Genomic DNA, 10778 nt, shown 5'->3' on the forward strand with positions numbered 1-10778 from the left:
ATGAAAAGAAATGCCAATAAAAGACAAGAGGATTTGAAGATAGAAATGAGGAAAATGCAAATAAAATTAGAAATGGAAATGTAAGACCTGAAAAACCTGGTAGGCAAATTGAAAAACTCAGTGGACGGCCTCAGCAACAGAGTAACAGTTGCTGAGGACAGAATCAGTGAGCTTGAAGATGAAGACCAGAGACTCTCCAGAAAAGAGCAGAAAATGAAAAAGAGACTCACAATTCAGGAACAGATGGCAAAAGAAGATCATTATGAAGCCAAGAAGAGTAACATAAGAATTATTGGAGTCTCAGAGGGAAAGGAAGAAAACCCTGATGAAGAAGAAACTGTCAAAGACATCATTGCTACAACGTTTCCAGAGCTGAAGAAAACGTTTCACCATATTCAGGAGGCCCAAAGGGTGCCAGCTAGAAGAAATCCGAATAAAAATACCCCAAGACACATCCTGATCAAAATGACCAAAATCTTAGATAGAGACAAAATTCTGAAAGCAGCAAGATCAAAGAAAGAAATTTCCTATAAAGGTGCATCCTTAAGATTCGCAGCTGATTTGTCTGATGAAACCCTAATGGCCCGAAAACAGTGGTGGGATATAGTGAAAAACTCAATGAAAAAATGCCTCACCAAAAATACTTTACAAAGTGAGACTCTCATTCATAACAAAAGGAACAACATAGTTTAACAGACAAACAACAGCTCAGGAACTTCATAGTCTCAAACCCATGGTTACAAGAAAAACTAAATGGCCTACTTTAAGACAAGACAGGCCCATCAAATACACCAAATTTCAACAGAAAAATGGGACAACACCCCATAACAATAATCTCTCTCAAAATCAATGGGCTAAAAGCACCAATTAAAAGGACACAGAGTGGCAGAATGGATTAGAAAATTGAACCCAACATTCTGCTGCCTGCAAGAAACACATCTCAATAGTCAAAGAAAACACAGGCTCAGAGTCAAAGGTTGGAAAACAATCCTACAGGCAAACAACTCCCATAAAAAAAAAAAAAAGCTAGAGTAGCCATCACAGTATCAGACCACATTGATTTCAGACTGAAGAAGGTCACAAAGACAGTGAAGGCCATTTCTTATTGATCAAGGAAGAACTTACAATACTAAAGAATATGCACCTAATGAGGGCCCAACAAAGTACTTAAAACAACTACTCAAAGACTTGGAGAAAGACATTGATAGCAACACAATACAAGTGGGAGACTTCAACACTCACTGCTTTATCACCTCTTGATAGATCAACCAGACTCAAGCTTAGCAAGGACATACTTCATCTGAGGGAAAAAATGAAAGACTTAGTAAATATATACAGGACACTTCACCCTCATAAAGCTGAATACACACTCTTTTCAAGTGTGCATGGAACATTCTCCAAGATAGACTACATGCTGAGCCACAAAACATACCTCCATAAAATTAAGAAGATAGAGATTGTATCAACAATCTTCTCAGACCATAATGTGTTGAAATTAGAAGTAAATCACACATAAAAATAGAAACTAAATCAAACACCTGGAAATTAAACAGTGCGCTATTGAACAACGAGTGGCTTAGAAAGGAAATCAAAGAGGAAATCAAAAGATTCCTAGAGACAAATGAAAATGAGGACACGAGTTACCAAAACTTATGGGACACAGCAAAAGTTGTGTTAAGAGGAAAGTTTATAGATCTACAAACATTCCTCAGGAAGGAGGAGCGATCACACATAAATAACCTAACCTCACAGCTTAAGAGCTTGAATAAGGACCAACAAAAGGAGCCCAATCCGAACAGGAAGAAGGAAATAATAAAATTCATGGTCACAATCACGATCATCTTGTTGTTCTTCAATTGCCTTGAGCAGGCACCAATAACGTCTCCTTCTTCCCAGCCCTGAGATTTTAAAAGATTCAGTGCTCTTTCACGGCTAGGAGAATGAGACCTATCATTGTTACTGGTATTTGGCATATTGAGTATAACAAAATATGGAAGTTTGCCAGATTCTGCCGTGCAGGAAGGATACTTTCGGTAGCCTGCCAGATTCTCCAAAGTAAAAACGAGAAAATATGTTGTGCAGCCTCAAATGTGGACGTGCGCTTCTGGGAGCTGGGTTTTATAGTCTCTGGGTCTTGGCCATTGATAGGACCACCTGGCGCCGGCAGCAGCTGGTGGGTATAACACCTACCTACGGGAAGATGGGGTATCTGGGTGGAGAAGGCCCAATCCCGATCCAAGCTGGCTTGGAGATCTCAGCCCAAGGACCCGCATGCCTGTGTTCCTCTTCAGGTTCCTTCACATGCATGAGGCTTGTCTGGATGCATGGAGAGTAGTCTCAGCATGGCTATGGCTGGTTCTGGAGGTCTTTGGCTGCCAGGGCTCTGCTTGGGGCAGGGAGGGAAAACTCAACCTGCCCCACTCCAAGGGGCCATGGTGAGGACAGCCAGGCATGGGGGCAGGAGACTGCGCTGTTCTCTTCTGGGAGCTGGGTTTTATAGTCTCTGGGTCTTGGCCATTAATGAGACCACCTGAGGCCAGCAGCAGTGGGTGGGTGTAATGCTTACCTACTGGTAGAAAAATCAGAGCAGAGATTATGAGATGGAAACCAAAAAAAAAAAAACAATCCGAAAGATGAATGAAACCAAGAACTGATTCTTCGAGAAAATAAACAAGATCAATAAGCCTTTGTGTAAAACTCACAAAGAAAGGGACAGAGAAAAACCTAATAAACCAAATCAGAAATGAAAAGGGGGTCATTACAACAGAAACCACAGAAATTCGAAGGATCCTCAGGGAGTACTATGAGAAGCTTTATGCCACAGAACATGAAAACTTCGAGGAAATGGATAAATTCCTGGATTCCTATAGCCTCCCAAGGCGGAACCAAGAAGACCTGGAATACCTGAACAGACCTATCACCATCAAGGAAATTAAATGGTAATAAAAAGTCTCCCCAAGCACAAAAGTCCTGGCCTAGATGGATTCACTAGTGAATTCTTCCAAATCTTTAAACAGGATTTACTGCCAATCCTCTTTAAGATTTACCACGAAATTGAAATATAAAAAATACTTCCGAACAGTTTCTATGAAGCAAATAACACTCTGATACCAAAAGCAGACAGAGATGCCACAAAGAAAGAGAATTATAGGCTGATATCACTGATGAACACAGATGCAAAGGTCCTCAACGAACTATCAGCAAATAGAATCCAACAACTCATCAAGATCATACACCATGACAAGGGGGATTCATCCCAGGGATGCAAGCATGGTTTAACATTCGGAAATCAATCAACATAATCCATCATATCAACAAAAGAAAATATAAAAACCACATGATCATATAAATAGATGCAGAAAAAGCATTTAACAAGATCTAGTACCCGTTTATGATGAAAAGCCTTGCCAAAATGGGTATAGAGGGGACTTTACTCAATATAGTTAAAGCCATCTACCACAAGTATCATCCTCAATGGGGAAAAACTGAGAGCCTTCCCTGTAAGATCAGGGATAAGACAAGGATGCACACTCTCTCCACTGCTGTTCAATATAGTACTGGAAGTACTTCAATAGTGGTTAGGCAAGAAAAAAGATATTAAGGGCATTCAGGTAGGAAAGGAAGAAATCAAGCTCTCACTATTCGCAGAAGATATGATACTATACTTAGAGAACCCAAAAAGCTCTACCAAGGAACTCCTAGAAACAATAGACTTGTATAGTAAACTTTCAGGCTATAAAATCAATACCCAAAAGTCCATGGCTCTCCTATACACAAATAGTGAGAGAGAAGAAAGTGACATGAAAAAAAAAATTCCATCCACAATTGTGCCCCAGAAAATCAAGTACCTAGGAATCAATTTAACTAAGGAAATAAAGGACCTGTACAAAGAAAACTACAAAACGCTACTTCAGGAAATAAAAGAAGACATGAGGAAATGGAAACATATACCCTGCTCATTGATCGGGAGAATTAACATTGTCAAAATGGCAATACTTTCCAAAGCATTGTACAAATTCAATGTGATCCCTATAATGATACCCATGACATTCTTCAAAGAAATGGAGAAAACACTCCTGAAATTCATATGGAACAATAAGCCCCCACGACTAGCTAAAGCAATTATTGGGAAAAAGAAAATGGGAGGAATCAACCTCCTCAACTTCAAACTCTACTACAAAGCAGTAATGATTAAAACAGCACGGTACTGGAACAAAGGCAGAGCTACAGACCAATGGAACAGGGTTGAATATACTGACATCTCCTCTCCCCAAACATATGATCATCTAATCTTTGATAAGGAAGCAAGAAATGTGAAGTGGAGCAAGGAAAGCCTCTTTAATCAAATGTGCTGGCAAAACTGGAAAGCTACATGCAAAAAAAAAAAAATGGGCTCAGATATCTGCCTAACGCCATGTGCAAAAGTAAGATCAAAATGGATTAAAGACCTCAACATCGGACCGTAATCCATAAAGTACACTGAAGACAAAGTTGGCAAAACCCTCCATGACATTGAAGCTAATGGTATCTTCAAAGATGTCATGCCACTGGCCAAGCAATTGAAAACAGAGATAGACGAATGGGACTATCTTAAACTAAGAAGCTTCTGCACCTCAAAAGAAACAGTGACCAAAATACAAAGACAGTCTACAGAATTGGAAAGGACAAAGGGTTGATATCAAGGATATACAAAGTACTGGTTGAACTCCACAAGAAGAAAACATCCAACCCCATCAAAAAATGGAGCAACGAAATGAACAGAAACTTTCTCAAAGAAGAAATCCAAATGGCAAAAAGGCACATGAGAAAATGCTCTACATCATTAATCATCAGGGAGATGCATGTAATAACAACAATGAGATATTATCTCACACCACAGAGACTGGCCCACATCCAAAAGAACAAAAGCAATGGATTCTGGCATGAATGTGGCGAGAAAGGGACCCTCCTCCACTGCTGGTGGGAATGCTGACTGGTTCAGCCCTTTTGGAAAACAGTATGGATGATTCTTAAAAAATTAGAAATTGAGCTCCCATTTGACCCAGCAATACCAGTCCTGGGAATATATCCCAGAGAGGTAAAAAAGTAGTCGAAGTGACATCTGCACTTGTTTGTTCATTGCAGCACTGTTTACAATAGATAGAATCTGGGAAAAAAAACTGAGTGCCTGAGAACAGATGACTGGTTAAAGAAACTTTGGTACGTCTACACAATGGAGTACTACGTAGCTGTTAGAAAAGATGAAGTCATGAAACTTACATACAAGTGATACTACATGGAAAGTATCATGCTAAGTGAAATGAGTCAGAAACAGAGAAACAGACATAGAAAGATTGCATTCATCTGGGGAACATAAAATAACAAAATAGGAGACTAACACCCAAGAATAGCCGAGATAAGTACCAGGAGATTCACTCCATGGCTTGGAGGCCAGCCGCCATGCTAAGCGAAAAGGCAGCTCAGATAGAGAAGGGAGCACCAAATAAAGGGTGTTGGGAGGATCCTCCCAGGATGGGAGATGCATGCTGAAAGTAGACTATAGACCAAACATGATTGTCACTAAATGCCTCTTTTGCAAACCACAGCACCCAAAAGGAAAGAGAGAACAAAAGGGAATGCCCTGCCACATAGGCAGGGTGGAATAGGGGCATGGGGGTTGGGAGGGATACTGGGATCAGTGGTGCTGGAAAATGAGCACTAGTGGAGGGATGGGTACTCGATCATTGTATAATTGAAACCCAAGCACAAAAATTTGTAAGTCTACAACTGTACCTCATGGTGTTTCACTAATAAAAATTTAAAAAAAATGTGAAAGACCTATAAAAAAGAGAACTACAAAATACTACTTGAAGAAATAAAAAAGAACATGAAGAAATGGAAGCACATCCCTGCTCACGGACAGGGAGAACTGACATCATCAAAATGACACTACTCCCCAAAGCATTGTACAGATTCAATGCAGCCCCTCAGTTTATCTATTATATTTTTCAAGGAACTGGATTATGCACTCCAGAAATTGATATGAAACAATAACACCCCCTCAAAAGCTAAAGCACTTGATCACTTGATACCCTGTTACTCATCGATTTGCTCGAGCGGGCACCAGTAACGTTTCCATTCATCCCTGTTGCGTACTAGCATAGCCCAATGGCATCTGCTTGTTCTAGGAACATGAAGAGCCTCAAACTGATCATTCAGGGTCTTGACGAAGAAGTCTCACCATCTCGTAGGTGGGCATCCACGTGATATTTTGACGTCCCGTGGAATCCAGTCTGCAATGGCTCTAGTCCAGTGGTCATCGCTAAATCTCTTTACGTGTCCAGCCCATCTGATTTTCGATGACTGGTCAAATGAGACAGTGTCCCTGATTCTTAAGCATTGACGGAGGTCAGAACTCCAGATTCTATCTCTCATTTGAGTGAAGCGTGATACTCCAAGCATAGCTCTTTCGATTCCTCTTTGAGAGACCCAAATAGCATTCTCATCCTGTTTTCATAGGGCCCAGGTCTCTGAGACGTACGTTCATGCAGGAAGAACAGTGGAATTGAAAAGATGTGCTCAGAGCTGGAGGTTCTTCATTCTCTTAGTTATTTCTTCGATGCTCTTGAAGGGGTTTCAAGACTCTCTCTTCCTCCTGCATAACTCAGGTGCCAGGTCATTTGTCATGTTGACTTCTCGACCTAGGTATATATAACTGTTGCATTTGGAGATGGTCATTCCGTTGAGAGTGAATGGAACATCAGGAACAAGACTGTTTCTCATGAACTTTGTCTTCGTAAGATTCAGTTGTAATCCGACCGTTCCACACTCACGGTAGAAGTTGGTCAGCATTTGCGCCACTTGGCTCATGTTTGGTGTTATTAGAATGATGTCATTAGCAAAGCAGAGGTGGTATAGTTGCCGACTATCAATCTTCACTCCGATTCCTTTTCATTCCAGTCATCGCATGACATTCTCAAGGGTGGCACTGAAGAGTTTCGGTGAAATGGTATCACCCTACCGAACCCCTCTCTTGACGTCGATGATCACTTCTTTGTAGAATGGTGAGATCCTGGTAGTGAATCCGTAATACAGATCACAGAGGATCCTGTTGTATTGAGTTTGAATGCCCTGATTGGCTAGGGTTTCGATGACCGCATCTGTCTCAACAGAATCAAAGGCCTTCTTTAAATCAATGAATGTTAGACAGAGCAGCATCTTAAACTCCTGAGAAACCTCAATGAGCTTGGTTATTGTGTGGATATGGTCAATAGTGCTGAATCCTTTGCGGAACCCGGCTTGCTTGCATTGTTGTCCTTCATCTGGTGTTCTGCCAATCCTATTCAGCTTGACTCAAGTGAACAGCTTGTAGATAACAGACAATAGGCAGATTGGGTGATAGTTGACACTGTCGTGGATGTCTCCCTTTTTGTATAGTAGTACAGTCCTGATGGTTTTTCATTGGGACGGAACCTTGCATTCAGACAGGTAGCATGTGAAGAACTGAGCCAGTGTATTGATGAGGACTGACGGTACGTTTTCAGGTGTTCAGGTCTGACCTTGTCTGGGCCAGGTGCTTTTTGTTTCTTTACTGACAAGATGGCATGTTGGATTTCGTAAGGGAGTACATTAGGAACGACATATCCATCCCATGGAATTTGGTATGTCAGCAGGTGGACATGGCTATCGGAGAGATTTGAGTAGAAGTCATGGATAATCTCCATTGCCCTTCTGGAAGAATTGATAGATCCATCAGGACATCGGAGGGCAGTCATCTTGGTCTTGTAGTTGGCGAAGGACAGGCGGGCGTTATGAATACTCTTCTGCTGTGTACACCAGCACTTCTGCTCTTCTCTCTTTGAGGTCTTTCTTGATCGCATCTCTGCACTGCTTTGCGAGCTCGGATGTTTGCTTGCGCCAAACCATGCCTGAGGCATTCGTCAAACCACGTTGGCCAATAAGCTCAAGAGTTTTCGAAGACAGGTGTTTTTTCATGGCTATCTCTCTCTCGGTGTTCCTTGCACAAACATGGAGGTGCTGAACCAGTCGATTGTATTCCTCGTCAATGCTGTCAACAATGCCATCTTCCCATGTTGCAGCAATAGTGCCAAAGAACTCCCAGTTGGTGGTCGTTCTGGGAGTTCTCTTCTTAAGCTTTGCAGCCCTTTCTCCCACTCTGTGAAGTAGAATTTTGCACGAAGGAGACGGTGGTCCAATCCCTTTTGGAATTTTGGGACAACAGAAACATCACTCAGGCAAAACCGTCAATTGAATATGATGTGGTCTATTTCGTAATAATTAGAATGGGTCTCATTCCCCTGACCCTGAAGGCATCACCAATATGGCAGCATTGAGAAGATGAGAAAGGGAAGGCTGATAAAATCCCAAGGCCGAACTAGGCTGCCACAATGAAGGAAGACAAAAATGATCGTCTGTACTTTCAATGCACGTACGCTAGTATCAGATGCATCCATCGAGGACTTGATGGTACAAACGCGAAAGATCAAGTATGACATCATTGGTCTGACCGAGACAAGAAGGCACCAATCTCATCACGCCATTTTCGACACTGAAGAAGAATTGTTCCTTGGAACATGCGATAAAAGAGGTGTCAGATGCATCGGTGTCCTTGTCAACACAAACTTGGCCATGAACATTGATTCATTCGAATGCCTAACAACCCAAATCGGACGTTTACATTTGAATAGATGTGGCTCACTGCCGGCAGTTTCTATTTTCGTTGTCTACGCACCAATATTCAATTATGATGAAGGAGAAATTGAGAAGTTCTACATGGAGCTGGAGAAGTTCTATAAAGAAGACCACACCTTCTACAAGATCATTGTGGGTGATTTTAATGCCAAGATAGGACCAAGAAGATCAGCCGAAGAACTCCACATCAGGACCCATGGCCTAGAATGGAACAAACAGGGTTAGAGACTGAGTTCATTATGTCGACCAAGACCATTCATGGTATCTCAAGGTTCCAGAAGGCCGAATTTAAACATTGGACATGGGATTCTCCCGGTGGACAGTTCCACAATGAAATAGACCACATCATATTCAATAGACGGTTTTGCCTGACCGAGTTTCAGAGAACAATACAATAAATTCAGAAATAATTTTGACTGTTTTTTAGCATATATAAGTATTAAAATACCATCATCAAGCAACGGTGATTTAGCAATCAGAAATTTACTCAGATCTTTTTTCATACTCATATAAGTCAAAGAAGAAAAACCATACAGTTGGGGATAGTTCTCTAAAGGCTTTCCTGCATTTTTACCACATAATTGGTGCAGTTTTATAACTACATATTTTTGTAAACCAGTGGGATGCAATCATCACGTTTGAAATTTGTGTTTTTAAACTGTGCCATATTACTTAAAAACGGTACATCTACAACTAGATGATTATGTGGCTTGTTGTTTAATAAATCCAAGGCAATATGCTTCGGGAAAGGAGATTTTGCAAGTGATCAATGAGAGCAATGGCTTCCTTAGTTAGGGAAAGATTCCAATAAATTGTTCCTGTACCCCAGCACTCAACACCAATTTCACACAGTAACAGATTATGTCACTCATTGAAATCTAGTAGTTCCTGTATTCCAAACTTCCCCTATATGAGCATTCTGCTCTCCATAGAGAACTATGACTTGCCATGGCAGAGATAAAACTTAGCTCTCTTCTTATTCAGGTTTTGAGTAATGACTTGCTCATTACTTAATATTGCTTGCTGCTGAGGTTCCATCAAGATTATCTTGAAGATTCTAGTTTGGTGTCATCTCAGGGAATGTTTGAGGCAACAGGAATGTTCACCAACCCCCTTGTCCAAACTGTTTAAGTTGTCTGCTGCTAAGTAAAGCCATAATAACCTAAGGTTTATTGTCATTAAACTTTTGTTTAATTTTCTAATTTTAGAATTCATGACAAGATTGAATAGAATAAATAAGACCAAGAATCTCCATAAAGTAATTAGATCTTTAGGTATGAAGATACAGAATTTGGTAAGTATTTCAATCATTTAGGAGCTTATCATTCCGTAGACTTTTCTCTTTTTTTTCCTGTTTCTTCCTTTGTCTATATGAACAGGAATTTGATTTTATATGCTTTTGTTATATCATAGGTCATCTTGCTCCCATGAAGTGTATAAGATATAGAATGAGTATAGATATATGTGTGAAAATTTCCAGCTCAATCCAAGCTAGCCTGATTACTAATGGATAGCGATCTGAAATCAATTATTTATTAGTTCAGAGGGAAAAAAATTGAATTTTTAAGAACCTTATGATAATAGCATGAAATTAGAGCAAGTGTTGGATACCATTCAGTATGGGACTTTATGCGACTTCCCAGACCACACAACAGAAGTCTAACTTGTAGAGGTCCATTATATTAGCAGTCAATTTGTGAGAAGATGAATGTCAATATTAATCATATTACTTTCAAAAACAGCCTTCACTCATCATTTGCGAAAGAATATCAGTTGGTTTATCTCATTTTCTGGGGTTAAAGTTAATTATACTGTCAGTGGTTTAGCCCTTGTTAGGCTGTTATCATGGTAAACTTAAAATAATAGTATCTTATTCTAGAGTATACAATTTGACCAATCATAGTATATTCCTTTCTTGTTTGTGATGAATTTGCCCATATCAGTAGTTGCCAAAGCCTAAAAATATAAAGGCCATTAATCCATCATTTAACCTTCCCCTAAAATCCTAATCCCCACTCTGTTTAGGTGTGTAGATAAAATGGAGTATATCTCAGAGAATCTGCCCCCCAGGGGATTTTATTCATTAT

Source organism: Sorex fumeus, unplaced genomic scaffold (genome assembly GCF_029834395.1).
Source record: "Sorex fumeus unplaced genomic scaffold, SorFum_2.1 ptg000047l, whole genome shotgun sequence".
NCBI classification, from domain to species: Eukaryota; Metazoa; Chordata; class Mammalia; order Eulipotyphla; family Soricidae; genus Sorex; species Sorex fumeus.